Source organism: Pleurodeles waltl, unplaced genomic scaffold (assembly GCF_031143425.1).
Source record: "Pleurodeles waltl isolate 20211129_DDA unplaced genomic scaffold, aPleWal1.hap1.20221129 scaffold_86, whole genome shotgun sequence".
Lineage (NCBI taxonomy): Eukaryota > Metazoa > Chordata > Amphibia > Caudata > Salamandridae > Pleurodeles > Pleurodeles waltl.
Window position 1 is genome coordinate 1,194,432 of NW_027150400.1, and position 22,917 is coordinate 1,217,348.

The following is a 22,917-nucleotide window of genomic DNA, read 5'->3' on the forward strand; positions in this document are numbered from 1 at the left end:
TACGCCCATTTTTCTTTCATCCACACACCTCCTCCAAATCGAAACATTTATTCATGCCATCAAGTACCTTTCAAAATCTAGCACCCACAATTTGGACCTAAGACTCTTTTTCACAACCATTTCTCCCTTTTCATTTAAACTTCGTGCCTACTTCCTTGAAAAAGGAAAGGTGGAATCAAGGATTTTTCATGAGATAAAAAGGAAAGTACTGCATGATAAAAAAAATGCATTTAAGCTATTTTGTTTTCTCACACTAAGTAAATGAAATGTTGGGGCACACTCTGAAGGAGGAATTGTTTTATAGGAAGGTGAAACCTTTTATCTTTAGTTAAAGTGTAAAGTTGTATAATTTACAGACACACTGAGAAAGGAAAACAAGCAGTGACCCGGACGTGCCCACCCACTAATCTCATCAGAGCTTTTCTAGTTCCGAGGTTCTTCCATGACTATCGACAGCAGGTCATGTGTTACACTGCATTGTGGGACTCGTAGTTCTATACACAGCATTGTAAAAGAGGAGTGAAGGTCCCAGCACCTTAAGTAAAAGCCTGCACATGTAGAGCTGGAGATGCCTGCGTTGACCTTGGAAAGCTAAGAGCTGCCCTCCTATCGGGGCTCTGAGAAGAAGCACTGATTGTCCCTTTAATTGTACTTCTGAATTTTCCTGCTAGTTAAGTGTGTAAGTGCTATTACTGCTGAAGGATGGGATGTCTTATGAGGGTGTGCTAGGTCTTGGAGAGCTGTAAAGTGTGAAGAGTTGTGAGTGCATTTGAGGTGCAGTCAATTTCTTTCTTCATGCTGTGCCTGAAAATGGTGTGTCCTTGCATGTCTGCTTTAATTTTCCTGTAATAGGAAATGGGATCCTGAGTAGCCTGCTGACCAGTTCTTGTTTCTATATTGGGTGGTGGTGGATGACCTGTGCCTGCTCCCTGGTGGTCTAGTGGTTAGGATTCAGCGCTCTCACCGCCGCGGCCCGGGTTCGATTCCCGGTCAGGGAACGTGCAGTTCCTTACACTTTTTACTTCTACACTTACATTTCTTATAGGAAACCTTTCATTTTACACTTTTCATGGATTCAAACACATTAGGAAACCTTTCAATTACAAATGCTTCATTACCACTAGTTCTTCTTTAATTGACTTTTCTCACAATATCACACAGCTTTCTCACAGCTCTTTTTTTCACTCCAAATAACATCTGAAAGCACTCCATCTTGCTGTGATCAGCTGAGAGCTCCAGAGCTCCAGAGCTCTTGCTTGTCCACATAGTGACTGCAAGATGTCTCCAGGGGGCACATTTCCCTGCTGCACCAGGAATACCCTTTGTAAGTGTCAGCGCAGTGTGTATAAGATTGGGGTTGCCTCCTTTCTTAGAACCTGAATTTCACAGCTTTTCTCAATATTTTTACCAGCCTGGAATTAAACGTACAGACGAGGTAGTTCAAAAAACACAGCCAGGTGGCAGCCCTACTAAGGAGGAAGTCCTGCCCCCGGACAGCACAGACCAAACCTTCTGCCTTCTGGCTGGACTTAAAATGTCCCTTTAGCTCCTGCCCCATAAGGCCTCTGACGGCGGGCACCTGCCTCAGGTGACTTCGGTCAGAAGGCCACTCCTTACTTCAGGCGCCAGCTGTCCCTTCAGGAGCCTCAGGGGAGGATAGCCTTGGCCGCGCCACACGCTGACCTTGACGGCAAGCGCTCGCATGGATGTCACCTAGGGGTCACCAGGGGTCGCAAGGGGCAAGCCAGATGTCGCAGCGGGCCCCTCCCCCATATGGCCTCTGACAGCGGGCCCCTACCTCAGTTGGCGCCAGTCAGAACGCCACTCCTTCTTTAAGGTGGCAGCTGTCACTTCAGGAGACCTCAGATAGGATAGCCTGGGCCGAGCCACACACTGACCTTGCTGACCTCGACAGTAGGCACTTACATGGATGTCATTTAGGGTTCTCCAGGGGTTGCATGGGGCAAGCCAGGAGTTGCAGCGGGTCCCTGCCCCATAAGGCCTCTGACAGTGGGCCCCTGCCTCAGGTGACTTCAGTCAGAAGGCCACTCCTTCATTAAGGGAGCAGCTGTCTCTCCCGGAGTCCTCAAATAGGATAGCCTTGGCCACGTCACACACTGACCTCAACGGCATGACAATTTCATGGCGATGCAAAACTGCCACTCAGGGCCGGGTTTAGGGAGGTGCGAGCAGTGCGGCCGCACCGGGTGCTGACCAGGATTGGAGTTGCTGACCTCGGGGGGCGCTGTGTTTAGCAATAACTTACGAAACTTGCGATTTAAAAGCTCATGCTGGAAAGTTCCTTGTGTGTCCAAACTACAGAAAGCAAATAAAATGCCAAGATACCTCTTGTGATTACCGTTCCTGCTAGGGAGAGAGTTGGTGGTTTTGTCCAGAGGCAGCTTTGACTAGATATAAAATAGCGTAGAGGGTTCATGTGCCTGACGCAAAGAACAGAACCATATCTAATGTGGAGAGCTGTCTGGATAGTCAAGCAGCTATCCAGCTCTTTAAAACAAATCTAATCTATGTGAGAGGGGCTATGGATAGATGAGGGGCACATTTGGCGGGTGGCAGTGAGTGAATCCGAGTAGGTGGTGATGGAGTGAAGGGGGTTGGGGGGTGCCAAAAAAGACTGTCTTCCAGCCACCAGGGCTACAGCCGGCCCTGCTGCTAGCAGGCAAAAATCTGGGCTCTCTCTGGCAGGAAGATTAATGAGAAGAGTTGTGTTGCCATTTTGATTGTTGCCTGAAATCTGTAAAGGGAAGGAACTCTGCAGCAGGTTGTATTAAATGTTAAGTTGAGACTAAGCAGAGCGCCCCCCCCCCCTGAGGTGGGTGCCCCCGTGCATGTGAGCGAGCAGTGAGAGTGCAACAGTTGCAGCATCCTTAAGCCAGCTCTGCCCCCCCGTGTGGGTGGGAAGGAAGTGAGAAATGGAAAAACTCATTCGCTTGGCACAGAGAGGGCGGGTTGGACAGAAGAAGGAGCTGCTCAGCACACATAAAAATATCTCTTCCTACTTAGTATAGTGGAGAGTGTCACTGCCTGCGACCTGGGAGACTGGGGTTCAATTCCCCAACTGGGAAACTGCCTCTTCTTTTAAAGGCTTAAACCTACATTTTCAGAGCACCAGCAATCAATATTTACTTCAAATATCGTTTACAATCTCACACTCATACTACAGAGTACGCCCATTTTTCTTTCATCCACACTCCTCCTCCAAATCGAAACATTTATTCATGCCATCAAGTACCTTTCAAAATCTAGCACCCACAATTTGGACCTAAGACTCTTTTTCACAACCATTTCTCCCTTTTCATTTAAACTTCCTGCCTACTTCCTTGAAAAAGGAAAGGTGGAATCAAGGATTTTTCATGAGATAAAAAGGAAAGTACTGCATGATAAAAAAAATGCATTTAAGCTATTTTGTTTTCTCACACTAAGTAAATGAAATGTTGGGGCACACTCTGAAGGAGGAATTGTTTTATAGGAAGGTGAAACCTTTTATCTTTAGATAAAGTGTAAAGTTGTATAATTTACAGACACACTGAGAAAGGAAAACAAGCAGTGACCCGGACGTGCCCACCCACTAATCTCATCAGAGCTTTTCTAGTTCAGAGGTTCTTCCATGACTATCGACAGCAGGTCATGTGTTACACTGCATTGTGGGACTCGTAGTTCTATACACAGCATTGTAAAAGAGGAGTGCAGGTCCCAGCACCTTAAGTAAAAGCCTGCACATGTAGAGCTGGAGATGCCTGCGTTGACCTGGGAAAGCTAAGAGCTGCCCTCCTATCGGGGCTCTGAGAAGAAGCACTGATCGTCCCTTTAATTGTACTTCTGAATTTTCCTGCTAGTTAAGTGTGTAAGTGCTATTACTGCTGAAGGATGGGATGTCTTATGAGGGTGTGCTAGGTCTTGGAGAGCTGTAAAGTGTGAAGAGTTGTGAGTGCATTTGAGGTGCAGTCAATTTCTTTCTTCATGCTGTGGCTGAAAATGGTGTGTCCTTGCATGTCTGCTTTAATTTTCCTGTAATAGGAAATGGGATCCTGAGTAGCCTGCTGACCAGTTCTTGTTTCTATATTGGGTGGTGGTGGACGACCTGTGCCTGCTCCCTGGTGGTCTAGTGGTTAGGGTTCGGCGCTCTCACCGCCGCGGCCCGGGTTCGATTCCCGGTCAGGGAACGCGCAGTTCCTTACACTTTTTACTTCTACACTTACATTTCTTATAGGAAACCTTTCATTTTACACTTTTCATGGATTCAAACACATTAGGAAACCTTTCAATTACAAATGCTTCATTACCACTAGTTCTTCTTTAATTGACTTTTCTCACAATATCACACAGCTTTCTCACAGCTCTTTTTTTCACTCCAAATAACATCTGAAAGCACTCCATCTTGCTGTGATCAGCTGAGAGCTCCAGAGCTCCAGAGCTCTTGCTTGTCCACATAGTGACTGCAAGATGTCTCCAGGGGGCACATTTCCCTGCTGCACCAGGAATACCCTTTGTAAGTGTCAGCGCAGTGTGTATAAGATTGGGGTTGCCTCCTTTCTTAGAACCTGAATTTCACAGCTTTTCTCAATATTTTTACCAGCCTGGAATTAAACGTACAGACGAGGTAGTTCAAAAAACACAGCCAGGTGGCAGCCCTACTAAGGAGGAAGTCCTGCCCCAGGACAGCACAGACCAAACCTTCTGCCTTCTGGCTGGACTTAAAATGTCCCTTTAGCCCCTGCCCCATAAGGCCTCTGACGGCGGGCACCTGCCTCAGGTGACTTCGGTCAGAAGGCCACTCCTTACTTCAGGCGCCAGCTGTCCCTTCAGGAGCCTCAGGGGAGGATAGCCTTGGCCGCGCCACACGCTAACCTTCACGGCAAGCGCTCGCATGGATGTCACCTAGGGGTCACCAGGGGTCGCAAGGGGCAAGCCAGATGTCGCAGCGGGCCCCTCCCCCATATGGCCTCTGACAGCGGGCCCCTACCTCAGTTGGCGCCAGTCAGAACGCCACTCCTTCTTTAAGGTGGCAGCTGTCCCTTCAGGAGACCTCAGATAGGATAGCCTGGGCCGAGCCACACACTGACCTTGCTGACCTCGACAGTAGGCACTTACATGGATGTCATTTAGGGTTCTCCAGGGGTTGCATGGGACAAGCCAGGAGTTGCAGCGGGTCCCTGCCCCATAAGGCCTCTGACAGTGGGCCCCTGCCTCAGGTGACTTCAGTCAGAAGGCCACTCCTTCATTAAGGGAGCAGCTGTCTCTCCCGGAGTCCTCAAATAGGATAGCCTTGGCCACGTCACACACTGACCTCAACGGCATGACAATTTCATGGCGATGCAAAACTGCCACTCAGGGCCGGGTTTAGGGAGGTGCGAGCAGTGCGGCCGCACCGGGTGCTGACCAGGATTGGAGTTGCTGACCTCGGGGGGCGCTGTGTTTAGCAATAACTTACGAAACTTGCGATTTAAAAGCTCATGCTGGAAAGTTCCTTGTGTGTCCAAACTACAGAAAGCAAATAAAATGCCAAGATACCTCTTGTGATTACCGTTCCTGCTAGGGAGAGAGTTGGTGGTTTTGTCCAGAGGCAGCTTTGACTAGATATAAAATAGCGTAGAGGGTTCATGTGCCTAACGCAAAGAACAGAACCATATCTAATGTGGACAGCTGTCTGGATAGTCAAGCAGCTATCCAGCTCTTTAAAACAAATCTAATCTATGTGAGAGGGGCTATGGATAGATGAGGGGCACATTTGGCGGGTGGCAGTGAGTGAATCCGAGTAGGTGGTGATGGAGTGAAGGGGGTTGGGGGTGCCAAAAAACACTGTCTTCCAGCCACCAGGGCTACAGCCGGCCCTGCTGCTAGCAGGCAAAAATCTGAGCTCTCTCTGGCAGGAAGATTAATGAGAAGAGTTGTGTTGCCATTTTGATTGTTGCCTGAAATCTGTAAAGGGAAGGAACTCTGCAGCAGGTTGTATTAAATGTTAAGTTGAGACTAAGCAGAGCCCCCCCCCCCTGAGGTGGGTGCCCCCGTGCATGTGAGCGAGCAGTGCGAGTGCAACAGTTGCAGCATCCTTAAGCCAGCTCTGCCCCCCGTGTGGGTGGGAAGGAAGTGAGAAATGGAAAAAATCAGACGCTTGGCACAGAGAGGGCGGGTTGGACAGAAGAAGGAGCTGCTCAGCACGCACAAAAATATCTCTTCCTACTTAGTATAGTGGAGAGTGTCCCTGCCTGGGACCTGGGAGACTGGGGTTCAATTCCCCAACTGGGAAACTGCCTCTTCTTTTAAAGGCTTAAACCTACATTTTCAGAGCACCAGCAATCAATATTTACTTCAAATACCGTTTACAATCTCACACTCATACTACAGAGTACGCCCATTTTTCTTTCATCCACACACCTCCTCCAAATCGAAACATTTATTCATGCCATCAAGTACCTTTCAAAATCTAGCACCCACAATTTGGACCTAAGACTCTTTTTTACAACCATTTCTCCCTTTTCATTTAAACTTCCTGCCTACTTCCTTGAAAAAGGAAAGGTGGAATCAAGGATTTTTCATGAGATAAAAAGGAAAGTACTGCATGATAAAAAAAATGCATTTAAGCTATTTTGTTTTCTCACACTAAGTAAATGAAATGTTGGGGCACACTCTGAAGGAGGAATTGTTTTATAGGAAGGTGAAACCTTTTATCTTTAGATAAAGTGTAAAGTTGTATAATTTACAGACACACTGAGAAAGGAAAACAAGCAGTGACCCGGATGTGCCCACCCACTAATCTCATCAGAGCTTTTCTAGTTCCGAGGTTCTTCCATGACTATCGACAGCAGGTCATGTGTTACACTGCATTGTGGGACTCGTAGTTCTATACACAGCATTGTAAAAGAGGAGTGCAGGTCCCAGCACCTTAAGTAAAAGCCTGCACATGTAGAGCTGGAGATGCCTGCGTTGACCTGGGAAAGCTAAGAGCTGCCCTCCTATCGGGGCTCTGAGAAGAAGCACTGATCGTCCCTTTAATTGTACTTCTGAATTTTCCTGCTAGTTAAGTGTGTAAGTGCTATTACTGCTGAAGGATGGGATGTCTTATGAGGGTGTGCTAGGTCTTGGAGAGCTGTAAAGTGTGAAGAGTTGTGAGTGAATTTGAGGTGCAGTCAATTTCTTTCTTCATGCTGTGCCTGAAAATGGTGTGTCCTTGCATGTCTGCTTTAATTTTCCTGTAATAGGAAATGGGATCCTGAGTAGCCTGCTGACCAGTTCTTGTTTCTATATTGGGTGGTGGTGGACAACCTGTGCCTGCTCCCTGGTGGTCTAGTGTTTAGGATTCGGCGCTCTCACCGCCGCGGCCTGGGTTCGATTCCCGGTCAGGGAACGTGAAGTTCCTTACACTTTTTACTTCTACACTTACATTTCTTATAGGAAACCTTTCATTTTACACTTTTCATGGATTCAAACACATTAGGAAACCTTTCAATTACAAATACTTCATTACCACTAGTTCTTCTTTAATTGACTTTTCTCACAATATCACACAGCTTTCTCACAGCTCTTTTTTTCACTCCAAATAACATCTGAAAGCACTCCATCTTGCTGTGATCAGCTGAGAGCTCCAGAGCTCTTGCTTGTCCACATAGTGACTGCAAGATGTCTCCAGGGGGCACATTTCCCTGCTGCACCAGGAATACCCTTTGTAAGTGTCAGCGCAGTGTGTATAAGATTGGGGTTGCCTCCTTTCTTAGAACCTGAATTTCACAGCTTTTCTCAATATTTTTACCAGCCTGGAATTAAACGTACAGACGAGGTAGTTCAAAAAACACAGCCAGGTGGCAGCCCTACTAAGGAGGAAGTCCAGCCCCAGGACAGCACAGACCAAACCTTCTGCCTTCTGGCTGGACTTAAAATGTCCCTTTAGCCCCTGCCCCATAAGGCCTCTGACGGCGGGCACCTGCCTTAGGTGACTTCGGTCAGAAGGCCACTCCTTACTTCAGGCGCCAGCTGTCCCTTCAGGAGCCTCAGGGGAGGATAGCCTTGGCCGCGCCACACGCTAACCTTCACGGCAAGCGCTCGCATGGATGTCACCTAGGGGTCACCAGGGGTCGCAAGGGGCAAGCCAGATGTCGCAGCGGGCCCCTCCCCCATATGGCCTCTGACAGCGGGCCCCTACCTCAGTTGGCGCCAGTCAGAACGCCACTCCTTCTTTAAGGTGGCAGCTGTCCCTTCAGGAGACCTCAGATAGGATAGCCTGGGCCGAGCCACACACTGACCTTGCTGACCTCGACAGTAGGCACTTACATGGATGTCATTTAGGGTTCTCCAGGAGTTGCATGGGGCAAGCCAGGAGTTGCAGCGGGTCCCTGCCCCATAAGGCCTCTGACAGTGGGCCCCTGCCTCAGGTGACTTCAGTCAGAAGGCCACTCCTTCATTAAGGGAGCAGCTGTCTCTCCCGGAGTCCTCAAATAGGATAGCCTTGGCCACGTCACACACTGACCTCAACGGCATGACAATTTCATGGCGATGCAAAACTGCCACTCAGGGCCGGGTTTAGGGAGGTGCGAGCAGTGCGGCCGCACCGGGTGCTGACCAGGATTGGAGTTGCTGACCTCGGGGGGCGCTGTGTTTAGCAATAACTTACGAAACTTGCGATTTAAAAGCTCATGCTGGAAAGTTCCTTGTGTGTCCAAACTACAGAAAGCAAATAAAATGCCAAGATACCTCTTGTGATTACCGTTCCTGCTAGGGAGAGAGTTGGTGGTTTTGTCCAGAGGCAGCTTTGACTAGATATAAAATAGCGTAGAGGGTTCATGTGCCTGACGCAAAGAACAGAACCATATCTAATGTGGACAGCTGTCTGGATAGTCAAGCAGCTATCCAGCTCTTTAAAACAAATCTAATCTATGTGAGAGGGGCTATGGATAGATGAGGGGCACATTTGGCGGGTGGCAGTGAGTGAATCCGAGTAGGTGGTGATGGAGTGAAGGGGGTTGGGGGGTGCCAAAAAAGACTGTCTTCCAGCCACCAGGGCTACAGCCGGCCCTGCTGCTAGCAGGCAAAAATCTGGGCTCTCTCTGGCAGGAAGATTAATGAGAAGAGTTGTGTTGCCATTTTGATTGTTGCCTGAAATCTGTAAAGGGAAGGAACTCTGCAGCAGGTTGTATTAAATGTTAAGTTGAGACTAAGCAGAGCGCCCCCCCCCCCTGAGGTGGGTGCCCCCGTGCATGTGAGCGAGCAGTGCGAGTGCAACAGTTGCAGCATCCTTAAGCCAGCTCTGCCCCCCCGTGTGGGTGGGAAGGAAGTGAGAAATGGAAAAACTCAGACGCTTGGCACAGAGAGGGCGGGTTGGACAGAAGAAGGAGCTGCTCAGCACGCACAAAAATATCTCTTCCTACTTAGTATAGTGGAGAGTGTCCCTGCCTGGGACCTGGGAGACTGGGGTTCAATTCATCAACTGGGAAACTGCCTCTTCTTTTAAAGGCTTAAACCTACATTTTCAGAGCACCAGCAATCAATATTTACTTCAAATACCGTTTACAATCTCACACTCATACTACAGAGTACGCCCATTTTTCTTTCATCCACACACCTCCTCCAAATCGAAACATTTATTCATGCCATCAAGTACCTTTCAAAATCTAGCACCCACAATTTGGACCTAAGACTCTTTTTCACAACCATTTCTCCCTTTTCATTTAAACTTCCTGCCTACTTCCTTGAAAAAGGAAAGGTGGAATCAAGGATTTTTCATGAGATAAAAAGGAAAGTACTGCATGATAAAAAAAATGCATTTAAGCTATTTTGTTTTCTCACACTAAGTAAATGAAATGTTGGGGCACACTCTGAAGGAGGAATTGTTTTATAGGAAGGTGAAACCTTTTATCTTTAGATAAAGTGTAAAGTTGTATAATTTACAGACTCACTGAGAAAGGAAAACAAGCAGTGACCCGGACGTGCCCACCCACTAATCTCATCAGAGCTTTTCTAGTTCCGAGGTTCTTCCATGACTATCGACAGCAGGTCATGTGTTACACTGCATTGTGGGACTCGTAGTTCTATACACAGCATTGTAAAAGAGGAGTGCAGGTCCCAGCACCTTAAGTAAAAGCCTGCACATGTAGAGCTGGAGATGCCTGCGTTGACCTGGGAAAGCTAAGAGCTGCCCTCCTATCGGGGCTCTGAGAAGAAGCACTGATCGTCCCTTTAATTGTACTTCTGAATTTTCCTGCTAGTTAAGTGTGTAAGTGCTATTACTGCTGAAGGATGGGATGTCTTATGAGGGTGTGCTAGGTCTTGGAGAGCTGTAAAGTGTGAAGAGTTGTGAGTGCATTTGAGGTGCAGTCAATTTCTTTCTTCATGCTGTGCCTGAAAATGGTGTGTCCTTGCATGTCTGCTTTAATTTTCCTGTAATAGGAAATGGGATCCTGAGTAGCCTGCTGACCAGTTCTTGTTTCTATATTGGGTGGTGGTGGACGACCTGTCCCTGCTCCCTGGTGGTCTAGTGGTTAGGATTCAGCGCTCTCACTGCCGCGGCCCGAGTTCGATTCCCGGTCAGGGAACGCGAAGTTCCTTACACTTTTTACTTCTACACTTACATTTCTTATAGGAAACCTTTCATTTTACACTTTTCATGGATTCAAACACATTAGGAAACCTTTCAATTACAAATGCTTCATTACCACTAGTTCTTCTTTAATTGACTTTTCTCACAATATCACACAGCTTTCTCACAGCTCTTTTTTTCACTCCAAATAACATCTGAAAGCACTCCATCTTGCTGTGATCAGCTGAGAGCTCCAGAGCTCCAGAGCTCTTGCTTGTCCACATAGTGACTGCAAGATGTCTCCAGGGGGCACATTTCCCTGCTGCACCAGGAATACCCTTTGTAAGTGTCAGCGCAGTGTGTATAAGATTGGGGTTGCCTCCTTTCTTAGAACCTGAATTTCACAGCTTTTCTCAATATTTTTACCAGCCTGGAATTAAACGTACAGACGAGGTAGTTCAAAAAACACAGCCAGGTGGCAGCCCTACTAAGGAGGAAGTCCTGCCCCAGGACAGCACAGACCAAACCTTCTGCCTTCTGGCTGGACTTAAAATGTCCCTTTAGCCCCTGCCCCATAAGGCCTCTGACGGCGGGCACCTGCCTCAGGTGACTTCGGTCAGAAGGCCACTCCTTACTTCAGGCGCCAGCTGTCCCTTCAGGAGCCTCAGGGGAGGATAGCCTTGGCCGTGCCACACGCTGACCTTGACGGCAAGCGCTCGCATGGATGTCACCTAGGGGTCACCAGGGGTCGCAAGGGGCAAGCCAGATGTCGCAGCGGGCCCCTCCCCCATATGGCCTCTGACAGCGGGCCCCTACCTCAGTTGGCGCCAGTCAGAACGCCACTCCTTCTTTAAGGTGGCAGCTGTCCCTTCAGGAGACCTCAGATAGGATAGCCTGGGCCGAGCCACACACTGACCTTGCTGACCTCGACAGTAGGCACTTACATGGATGTCATTTAGGGTTCTCCAGGGGTTGCATGGGGCAAGCCAGGAGTTGCAGCGGGTCCCTGCCCCATAAGGCCTCTGACAGTGGGCCCCTGCCTCAGGTGACTTCAGTCAGAAGGCCACTCCTTCATTAAGGGAGCAGCTGTCTCTTCCGGAGTCCTCAAATAGGATAGCCTTGGCCACGTCACACACTGACCTCAACGGCATGACAATTTCATGGCGATGCAAAACTGCCACTCAGGGCCGGGTTTAGGGAGGTGCGAGCAGTGCGGCCGCACCGGGTGCTGACCAGGATTGGAGTTGCTGACCTCGGGGGGCGCTGTGTTTAGCAATAACTTACGAAACTTGCGATTTAAAAGCTCATGCTGGAAAGTTCCTTGTGTGTCCAAACTACAGAAAGCAAATAAAATGCCAAGATACCTCTTGTGATTACCGTTCCTGCTAGGGAGAGAGTTGGTGGTTTTGTCCAGAGGCAGCTTTGACTAGATATAAAATAGCGTAGAGGGTTCATGTGCCTGACGCAAAGAACAGAACCATATCTAATGTGGAGAGCTGGCTGGATAGTCAAGCAGCTATCCAGCTCTTTAAAACAAATCTAATCTATGTGAGAGGGGCTATGGATAGATGAGGGGCACATTTGGCAGGTGGCAGTGAGTGAATCCGAGTAGGTGGTGATGGAGTGAAGGGGGTTGGGGGGTGCCAAAAAAGACTGTCTTCCAGCCACCAGGGCTACAGCCGGCCCTGCTGCTAGCAGGCAAAAATCTGGGCTCTCTCTGGCAGGAAGATTAGTGAGAAGAGTTGTGTTGCCATTTTGATTGTTGCCTGAAATCTGTAAAGGGAAGGAACTCTGCAGCAGGTTGTATTAAATGTTAAGTTGAGACTAAGCAGAGCGCCCCCCCCCCCCCCTGAGGTGGGTGCCCCCGTGCATGTGAGCGAGCAGTGCGAGTGCAACAGTTGCAGCATCCTTAAGCCAGCTCTGCCCCCCCGTGTGGGTGGGAAGGAAGTGAGAAATGGAAAAACTCAGACGCTTGGCACAGAGAGGGCGGGTTGGACAGAAGAAGGAGCTGATCAGCACACACAAAAATATCTCTTCCTACTTAGTATAGTGGAGAGTGTCCCTGCCTGGGAGACTGGGGTTCAATTCCCCCACTTGGAAACTGCCTCTTCTTTTAAAGGCTTAAACCTACATTTTCAGAGCACCAGCAATCAATATTTACTTCAAATACCGTTTACAATCTCACACTCATACTACAGAGTACGCCCATTTTTCTTTCATCCACACACCTCCTCCAAATCGAAACATTTATTCATGCCATCAAGTACCTTTCAAAATCTAGCACCCACAATTTGGACCTAAGACTCTATTTCACAACCATTTCTCCCTTTTCATTTAAACTTCGTGCCTACTTCCTTGAAAAAGGAAAGGTGGAATCAAGGATTTTTCATGAGATAAAAAGGAAAGTACTGCATGATAAAAAAAATGCATTTAAGCTATTTTGTTTTCTCACACTAAGTAAATGAAATGTTGGGGCACACTCTGAAGGAGGAATTGTTTTATAGGAAGGTGAAACCTTTTATCTTTAGATAAAGTGTAAAGTTGTATAATTTACAGACACACTGAGAAAGGAAAACAAGCAGTGACCCGGACGTGCCCACCCACTAATCTCATCAGAGCTTTTCTAGTTCAGAGGTTCTTCCATGACTATCGACAGCAGGTCATGTGTTACACTGCATTGTGGGACTCGTAGTTCTATACACAGCATTGTAAAAGAGGAGTGCAGGTCCCAGCACCTTAAGTAAAAGCCTGCACATGTAGAGCTGGAGATGCCTGCGTTGACCTGGGAAAGCTAAGAGCTGCCCTCCTATCGGGGCTCTGAGAAGAAGCACTGATCGTCCCTTTAATTGTACTTCTGAATTTTCCTGCTAGTTAAGTGTGTAAGTGCTATTACTGCTGAAGGATGGGATGTCTTATGAGGGTGTGCTAGGTCTTGGAGAGCTGTAAAGTGTGAAGAGTTGTGAGTGCATTTGAGGTGCAGTCAATTTCTTTCTTCATGCTGTGCCTGAAAATGGTGTGTCCTTGCATGTCTGCTTTAATTTTCCTGTAATAGGAAATGGGATCCTGAGTAGCCTGCTGACCAGTTCTTGTTTCTATATTGGGTGGTGGTGGACGACCTGTGCCTGCTCCCTGGTGGTCTAGTGGTTAGGGTTCGGCGCTCTCACCGCCGCGGCCCGGGTTCGATTCCCGGTCAGGGAACACGCAGTTCCTTACACTTTTTACTTCTACACTTACATTTCTTATAGGAAACCTTTCATTTTACACTTTTCATGGATTCAAACACATTAGGAAACCTTTCAATTACAAATGCTTCATTACCACTAGTTCTTCTTTAATTGACTTTTCTCACAATATCACACAGCTTTCTCACAGCTCTTTTTTTCACTCCAAATAACATCTGAAAGCACTCCATCTTGCTGTGATCAGCTGAGAGCTCCAGAGCTCCAGAGCTCTTGCTTGTCCACATAGTGACTGCAAGATGTCTCCAGGGGGCACATTTCCCTGCTGCACCAGGAATACCCTTTGTAAGTGTCAGCGCAGTGTGTATAAGATTGGGGTTGCCTCCTTTCTTAGAACCTGAATTTCACAGCTTTTCTCAATATTTTTACCAGCCTGGAATTAAACGTACAGACGAGGTAGTTCAAAAAACACAGCCAGGTGGCAGCCCTACTAAGGAGGAAGTCCTGCCCCAGGACAGCACAGACCAAACCTTCTGCCTTCTGGCTGGACTTAAAATGTCCCTTTAGCCCCTGCCCCATAAGGCCTCTGACGGCGGGCACCTGCCTCAGGTGACTTCGGTCAGAAGGCCACTCCTTACTTCAGGCGCCAGCTGTCCCTTCAGGAGCCTCAGGGGAGGATAGCCTTGGCCGCGCCACACGCTAACCTTCACGGCAAGCGCTCGCATGGATGTCACCTAGGGGTCACCAGGGGTCGCAAGGGGCAAGCCAGATGTCGCAGCGGGCCCCTCCCCCATATGGCCTCTGACAGCGGGCCCCTACCTCAGTTGGCGCCAGTCAGAACGCCACTCCTTCTTTAAGGTGGCAGCTGTCCCTTCAGGAGACCTCAGATAGGATAGCCTGGGCCGAGCCACACACTGACCTTGCTGACCTCGACAGTAGGCACTTACATGGATGTCATTTAGGGTTCTCCAGGGGTTGCATGGGACAAGCCAGGAGTTGCAGCGGGTCCCTGCCCCATAAGGCCTCTGACAGTGGGCCCCTGCCTCAGGTGACTTCAGTCAGAAGGCCACTCCTTCATTAAGGGAGCAGCTGTCTCTCCCGGAGTCCTCAAATAGGATAGCCTTGGCCACGTCACACACTGACCTCAACGGCATGACAATTTCATGGCGATGCAAAACTGCCACTCAGGGCCGGGTTTAGGGAGGTGCGAGCAGTGCGGCCGCACCGGGTGCTGACCAGGATTGGAGTTGCTGACCTCGGGGGGCGCTGTGTTTAGCAATAACTTACGAAACTTGCGATTTAAAAGCTCATGCTGGAAAGTTCCTTGTGTGTCCAAACTACAGAAAGCAAATAAAATGCCAAGATACCTCTTGTGATTACCGTTCCTGCTAGGGAGAGAGTTGGTGGTTTTGTCCAGAGGCAGCTTTGACTAGATATAAAATAGCGTAGAGGGTTCATGTGCCTAACGCAAAGAACAGAACCATATCTAATGTGGACAGCTGTCTGGATAGTCAAGCAGCTATCCAGCTCTTTAAAACAAATCTAATCTATGTGAGAGGGGCTATGGATAGATGAGGGGCACATTTGGCGGGTGGCAGTGAGTGAATCCGAGTAGGTGGTGATGGAGTGAAGGGGGTTGGGGGTGCCAAAAAAGACTGTCTTCCAGCCACCAGGGCTACAGCCGGCCCTGCTGCTAGCAGGCAAAAATCTGAGCTCTCTCTGGCAGGAAGATTAATGAGAAGAGTTGTGTTGCCATTTTGATTGTTGCCTGAAATCTGTAAAGGGAAGGAACTCTGCAGCAGGTTGTATTAAATGTTAAGTTGAGACTAAGCAGAGCCCCCCCCCCCTGAGGTGAGTGCCCCCGTGCATGTGAGCGAGCAGTGCGAGTGCAACAGTTGCAGCATCCTTAAGCCAGCTCTGCCCCCCCGTGTGGGTGGGAAGGAAGAGAGAAATGGAAAAAATCAGACGCTTGGCACAGAGAGGGCGGGTTGGACAGAAGAAGGAGCTGCTCAGCACGCACAAAAATATCTCTTCCTACTTAGTATAGTGGAGAGTGTCCCTGCCTGGGACCTGGGAGACTGGGGTTCAATTCCCCAACTGGGAAACTGCCTCTTCTTTTAAAGGCTTAAACCTACATTTTCAGAGCACCAGCAATCAATATTTACTTCAAATACCGTTTACAATCTCACACTCATACTACAGAGTACGCCCATTTTTCTTTCATCCACACACCTCCTCCAAATCGAAACATTTATTCATGCCATCAAGTACCTTTCAAAATCTAGCACCCACAATTTGGACCTAAGACTCTTTTTTACAACCATTTCTCCCTTTTCATTTAAACTTCCTGCCTACTTCCTTGAAAAAGGAAAGGTGGAATCAAGGATTTTTCATGAGATAAAAAGGAAAGTACTGCATGATAAAAAAAATGCATTTAAGCTATTTTGTTTTCTCACACTAAGTAAATGAAATGTTGGGGCACACTCTGAAGGAGGAATTGTTTTATAGGAAGGTGAAACCTTTTATCTTTAGATAAAGTGTAAAGTTGTATAATTTACAGACACACTGAGAAAGGAAAACAAGCAGTGACCCGGATGTGCCCACCCACTAATCTCATCAGAGCTTTTCTAGTTCCGAGGTTCTTCCATGACTATCGACAGCAGGTCATGTGTTACACTGCATTGTGGGACTCGTAGTTCTATACACAGCATTGTAAAAGAGGAGTGCAGGTCCCAGCACCTTAAGTAAAAGCCTGCACATGTAGAGCTGGAGATGCCTGCGTTGACCTGGGAAAGCTAAGAGCTGCCCTCCTATCGGGGCTCTGAGAAGAAGCACTGATCGTCCCTTTAATTGTACTTCTGAATTTTCCTGCTAGTTAAGTGTGTAAGTGCTATTACTGCTGAAGGATGGGATGTCTTATGAGGGTGTGCTAGGTCTTGGAGAGCTGTAAAGTGTGAAGAGTTGTGAGTGAATTTGAGGTGCAGTCAATTTCTTTCTTCATGCTGTGCCTGAAAATGGTGTGTCCTTGCATGTCTGCTTTAATTTTCCTGTAATAGGAAATGGGATCCTGAGTAGCCTGCTGACCAGTTCTTGTTTCTATATTGGGTGGTGGTGGACAACCTGTGCCTGCTCCCTGGTGGTCTAGTGTTTAGGATTCGGCGCTCTCACCGCCGCGGCCTGGGTTCGATTCCCGGTCAGGGAACGTGAAGTTCCTTACACTTTTTACTTCTACACTTACATTTCTTATAGGAAACCTTTCATTTTACACTTTTCATGGATTCAAACACATTAGGAAACCTTTCAATTACAAATACTTCATTACCACTAGTTCTTCTTTAATTGACTTTTCTCACAATATCACACAGCTTTCTCACAGCTCTTTTTTTCACTCCAAATAACATCTGAAAGCACTCCATCTTGCTGTGATCAGCTGAGAGCTCCAGAGCTCTTGCTTGTCCACATAGTGACTGCAAGATGTCTCCAGGGGGCACATTTCCCTGCTGCACCAGGAATACCCTTTGTAAGTGTCAGCGCAGTGTGTATAAGATTGGGGTTGCCTCCTTTCTTAGAACCTGAATTTCACAGCTTTTCTCAATATTTTTACCAGCCTGGAATTAAACGTACAGACGAGGTAGTTCAAAAAACACAGCCAGGTGGCAGCCCTACTAAGGAGGAAGTCCTGCCCCAGGACAGCACAGACCAAACCTTCTGCCTTCTGGCTGGACTTAAAATGTCCCTTTAGCCCCTGCCCCATAAGGCCTCTGACGGCGGGCACCTGCCTCAGGTGACTTCGGTCAGAAGGCCACTCCTTACTTCAGGCGCCAGCTGTCCCTTCAGGAGCCTCAGGGGAGGATAGCCTTGGCCGCGCCACACGCTGACCTTGACGGCAAGCGCTCGCATGGATGTCACCTAGGGGTCACCAGGGGTCGCAAGGGGCAAGCCAGATGTCGCAGCGGGCCCCTCCCCCATATGGCCTCTGACAGCGGGCCCCTACCTCAGTTGGCGCCAGTCAGAACGCCACTCCTTCTTTAAGGTGGCAGCTGTCACTTCAGGAGACCTCAGATAGGATAGCCTGGGCCGAGCCACACACTGACCTTGCTGACCTCGACAGTAGGCACTTACATGGATGTCATTTAGGGTTCTCCAGGGGTTGCATGGGGCAAGCCAGGAGTTGCAGCGGGTCCCTGCCCCATAAGGCCTCTGACAGTGGGCCCCTGCCTCAGGTGACTTCAGTCAGAAGGCCACTCCATCATTAAGGGAGCAGCTGTCTCTCCCGGAGTCCTCAAATAGGATAGCCTTGGCCACGTCACACACTGACCTCAACGGCATGACAATTTCATGGCGATGCAAAACTGCCACTCAGGGCCGGGTTTAGGGAGGTGCGAGCAGTGCGGCCGCACCGGGTGCTGACCAGGATTGGAGTTGCTGACCTCGGGGGGCGCTGTGTTTAGCAATAACTTACGAAACTTGCGATTTAAAAGCTCATGCTGGAAAGTTCCTTGTGTGTCCAAACTACAGAAAGCAAATAAAATGCCAAGATACCTCTTGTGATTACCGTTCCTGCTAGGGAGAGAGTTGGTGGTTTTGTCCAGAGGCAGCTTTGACTAGATATAAAATAGCGTAGAGGGTTCATGTGCCTGACGCAAAGAACAGAACCATATCTAATGTGGAGAGCTGTCTGGATAGTCAAGCAGCTATCCAGCTCTTTAAAACAAATCTAATCTATGTGAGAGGGGCTATGGATAGATGAGGGGCACATTTGGCGGGTGGCAGTGAGTGAATCCGAGTAGGTGGTGATGGAGTGAAGGGGGTTGGGGGGTGCCAAAAAAGACTGTCTTCCAGCCACCAGGGCTACAGCCGGCCCTGCTGCTAGCAGGCAAAAATCTGGGCTCTCTCTGGCAGGAAGATTAATGAGAAGAGTTGTGTTGCCATTTTGATTGTTGCCTGAAATCTGTAAAGGGAAGGAACTCTGCAGCAGGTTGTATTAAATGTTAAGTTGAGACTAAGCAGAGCGCCCCCCCCCCCCCCTGAGGTGGGTGCCCCCGTGCATGTGAGCGAGCAGTGCGAGTGCAACAGTTGCAGCATCCTTAAGCCAGCTCTGCCCCCCCGTGTGGGTGGGAAGGAAGTGAGAAATGGAAAAACTCAGACGCTTGGCACAGAGAGGGCGGGTTGGACAGAAGAAGGAGCTGCTCAGCACACACAAAAATATCTCTTCCTACTTAGTATAGTGGAGAGTGTCCCTGCCTGGGAGACTGGGGTTCAATTCCTCCACTTGGAAACTGCCTCTTCTTTTAAAGGCTTAAACCTACATTTTCAGAGCACCAGCAATCAATATTTACTTCAAATACCGTTTACAATCTCACACTCATACTACAGAGTACGCCCATTTTTCTTTCATCCACACACCTCCTCCAAATCGAAACATTTATTCATGCCATCAAGTACCTTTCAAAATCTAGCACCCACAATTTGGACCTAAGACTCTTTTTCACAACCATTTCTCCCTTTTCATTTAAACTTCCTGCCTACTTCCTTGAAAAAGGAAAGGTGGAATCAAGGATTTTTCATGAGATAAAAAGGAAAGTACTGCATGATAAAAAAAATGCATTTAAGCTATTTTGTTTTCTCACACTAAGTAAATGAAATGTTGGGGCACACTCTGAAGGAGGAATTGTTTTATAGGAAGGTGAAACCTTTTATCTTTAGATAAAGTGTAAAGTTGTATAATTTACAGACACACTGAGAAAGGAAAACAAGCAGTGACCCGGACGTGCCCACCCACTAATCTCATCAGAGCTTTTCTAGTTCCGAGGTTCTTCCATGACTATCGAAAGCAGGTCATGTGTTACACTGCATTGTGGGACTCGTAGTTCTATACACAGCATTGTAAAAGAGGAGTGCAGGTCCCAGCACCTTAAGTAAAAGCCTGCACATGTAGAGCTGGAGATGCCTGCGTTGACCTGGGAAAGCTAAGAGCTGCCCTCCTATCGGGGCTCTGAGAAGAAGCACTGATCGTCCCTTTAATTGTACTTCTGAATTTTCCTGCTAGTTAAGTGTGTAAGTGCTATTACTGCTGAAGGATGGGATGTCTTATGAGGGTGTGCTAGGTCTTGGAGAGCTGTAAAGTGTGAAGAGTTGTGAGTGCATTTGAGGTGCAGTCAATTTCTTTCTTCATGCTGTGCCTGAAAATGGTGTGTCCTTGCATGTCTGCTTTAATTTTCCTGTAATAGGAAATGGGATCCTGAGTAGCCTGCTGACCAGTTCTTGTTTCTATATTGGGTGGTGGTGGACAACCTGTGCCTGCTCCCTGGTGGTCTAGTGGTTAGGATTCGGCGCTCTCACCGCCGCGGCCCGGGTTCGATTCCCGGTCAGGGAACGCGAAGTTCCTTACACTTTTTACTTCTACACTTACATTTCTTATAGGAAACCTTTCATTTTACACTTTTCATGGATTCAAACACATTAGGAAACCTTTCAATTACAAATGCTTCATTACCACTAGTTCTTCTTTAATTGACTTTTCTCACAATATCACACAGCTTTCTCACAGCTCTTTTTTTCACTCCAAATAACATCTGAAAGCACTCCATCTTGCTGTGATCAGCTGAGAGCTCCAGAGCTCCAGAGCTCTTGCTTGTCCACATAGTGACTGCAAGATGTCTCCAGGGGGCACATTTCCCTGCTGCACCAGGAATACCCTTTGTAAGTGTCAGCGCAGTGTGTATAAGATTGGGGTTGCCTCCTTTCTTAGAACCTGAATTTCACAGCTTTTCTCAATATTTTTACCAGCCTGGAATTAAACGTACAGACGAGGTAGTTCAAAAAACACAGCCAGGTGGCAGCCCTACTAAGGAGGAAGTCCTGCCCCAGGACAGCACAGACCAAACCTTCTGCCTTCTGGCTGGACTTAAAATGTCCCTTTAGCCCCTGCCCCATAAGGCCTCTGACGGCGGGCACCTGCCTCAGGTGACTTCGGTCAGAAGGCCACTCCTTACTTCAGGCGCCAGCTGTCCCTTCAGGAGCCTCAGGGGAGGATAGCCTTGGCCGCGCCACACGCTAACCTTGACGGCAAGCGCTCGCATGGATGTCACCTAGGGGTCACCAGGGGTCGCAAGGGGCAAGCCAGATGTCGCAGCGGGCCCCTCCCCCATATGGCCTCTGACAGCGGGCCCCTACCTCAGTTGGCGCCAGTCAGAACGCCACTCCTTCTTTAAGGTGGCAGCTGTCCCTTCAGGAGACCTCAGATAGGATAGCCTGGGCCGAGCCACACACTGACCTTGCTGACCTCGACAGTAGGCACTTACATGGATGTCATTTAGGGTTCTCCAGGGGTTGCATGGGACAAGCCAGGAGTTGCAGCGGGTCCCTGCCCCATAAGGCCTCTGACAGTGGGCCCCTGCCTCAGGTGACTTCAGTCAGAAGGCCACTCCTTCATTAAGGGAGCAGCTGTCTCTCCCGGAGTCCTCAAATAGGATAGCCTTGGCCACGTCACACACTGACCTCAACGGCATGACAATTTCATGGCGATGCAAAACTGCCACTCAGGGCCGGGTTTAGGGAGGTGCGAGCAGTGCGGCCGCACCGGGTGCTGACCAGGATTGGAGTTGCTGACCTCGGGGGGCGCTGTGTTTAGCAATAACTTACGAAACTTGCGATTTAAAAGCTCATGCTGGAAAGTTCCTTGTGTGTCCAAACTACAGAAAGCAAATAAAATGCCAAGATACCTCTTGTGATTACCGTTCCTGCTAGGGAGAGAGTTGGTGGTTTTGTCCAGAGGCAGCTTTGACTAGATATAAAATAGCGTAGAGGGTTCATGTGCCTAACGCAAAGAACAGAACCATATCTAATGTGGACAGCTGTCTGGATAGTCAAGCAGCTATCCAGCTCTTTAAAACAAATCTAATCTATGTGAGAGGGGCTATGGATAGATGAGGGGCACATTTGGCGGGTGGCAGTGAGTGAATCCGAGTAGGTGGTGATGGAGTGAAGGGGGTTGGGGGTGCCAAAAAAGACTGTCTTCCAGCCACCAGGGCTACAGCCGGCCCTGCTGCTAGCAGGCAAAAATCTGGGCTCTCTCTGGCAGGAAGATTAATGAGAAGAGTTGTGTTGCCATTTTGATTGTTGCCTGAAATCTGTAAAGGGAAGGAACTCTGCAGCAGGTTGTATTAAATGTTAAGTTGAGACTAAGCAGAGCGCCCCCCCCCCCTGAGGTGGGTGCCCCCGTGCATGTGAGCGAGCAGTGCGAGTGCAACAGTTGCAGCATCCTTAAGCCAGCTCTGCCCCCCCGTGTGGGTGGGAAGGAAGTGAGAAATGGAAAAACTCAGACGCTTGGCACAGAGAGGGCGGGTTGGACAGAAGAAGGAGCTGCTCAGCACGCACAAAAATATCTCTTCCTACTTAGTATAGTGGAGAGTGTCCCTGCCTGGGACCTGGGAGACTGGGGTTCAATTCATCAACTGGGAAACTGCCTCTTCTTTTAAAGGCTTAAACCTACATTTTCAGAGCACCAGCAATCAATATTTACTTCAAATACCGTTTACAATCTCACACTCATACTACAGAGTACGCCCATTTTTCTTTCATCCACACACCTCCTCCAAATCGAAACATTTATTCATGCCATCAAGTACCTTTCAAAATCTAGCACCCACAATTTGGACCTAAGACTCTTTTTCACAACCATTTCTCCCTTTTCATTTAAACTTCCTGCCTACTTCCTTGAAAAAGGAAAGGTGGAATCAAGGATTTTTCATGAGATAAAAAGGAAAGTACTGCATGATAAAAAAAATGCATTTAAGCTATTTTGTTTTCTCACACTAAGTAAATGAAATGTTGGGGCACACTCTGAAGGAGGAATTGTTTTATAGGAAGGTGAAACCTTTTATCTTTAGATAAAGTGTAAAGTTGTATAATTTACAGACTCACTGAGAAAGGAAAACAAGCAGTGACCCGGACGTGCCCACCCACTAATCTCATCAGAGCTTTTCTAGTTCCGAGGTTCTTCCATGACTATCGACAGCAGGTCATGTGTTACACTGCATTGTGGGACTCGTAGTTCTATACACAGCATTGTAAAAGAGGAGTGCAGGTCCCAGCACCTTAAGTAAAAGCCTGCACATGTAGAGCTGGAGATGCCTGCGTTGACCTGGGAAAGCTAAGAGCTGCCCTCCTATCGGGGCTCTGAGAAGAAGCACTGATCGTCCCTTTAAT

General features: G+C 48.3%; 6 non-coding genes across 6 annotated transcripts; all 6 read left to right on the plus strand.

Annotated features, from left to right (window-relative positions):
* Window positions 1-926: 926 nt before the first annotated feature.
* On the plus strand, window positions 927-998 carry TRNAE-CUC (transfer RNA glutamic acid (anticodon CUC)). Its single transcript has one exon. It is a non-coding gene; the product is annotated as a tRNA-Glu (tRNA).
* Window positions 999-4,112: 3,114 nt separating this feature from the next.
* On the plus strand, window positions 4,113-4,184 carry TRNAE-CUC (transfer RNA glutamic acid (anticodon CUC)). The gene has a single exon. It is a non-coding gene; the product is annotated as a tRNA-Glu (tRNA).
* A 3,110-nt stretch (window positions 4,185-7,294) lies between these two features.
* On the plus strand, window positions 7,295-7,366 carry TRNAE-CUC (transfer RNA glutamic acid (anticodon CUC)). Its single transcript has one exon. It is a non-coding gene; the product is annotated as a tRNA-Glu (tRNA).
* Window positions 7,367-13,654: 6,288 nt separating this feature from the next.
* Window positions 13,655-13,726, plus strand: TRNAE-CUC (transfer RNA glutamic acid (anticodon CUC)). Its single transcript has one exon. It is a non-coding gene; the product is annotated as a tRNA-Glu (tRNA).
* Window positions 13,727-16,837: 3,111 nt separating this feature from the next.
* TRNAE-CUC (transfer RNA glutamic acid (anticodon CUC)) lies at window positions 16,838-16,909 on the plus strand. The gene has a single exon. It is a non-coding gene; the product is annotated as a tRNA-Glu (tRNA).
* Window positions 16,910-20,011: 3,102 nt separating this feature from the next.
* Window positions 20,012-20,083, plus strand: TRNAE-CUC (transfer RNA glutamic acid (anticodon CUC)). The gene has a single exon. It is a non-coding gene; the product is annotated as a tRNA-Glu (tRNA).
* The last annotated feature ends 2,834 nt before the right edge of the window (window positions 20,084-22,917 follow it).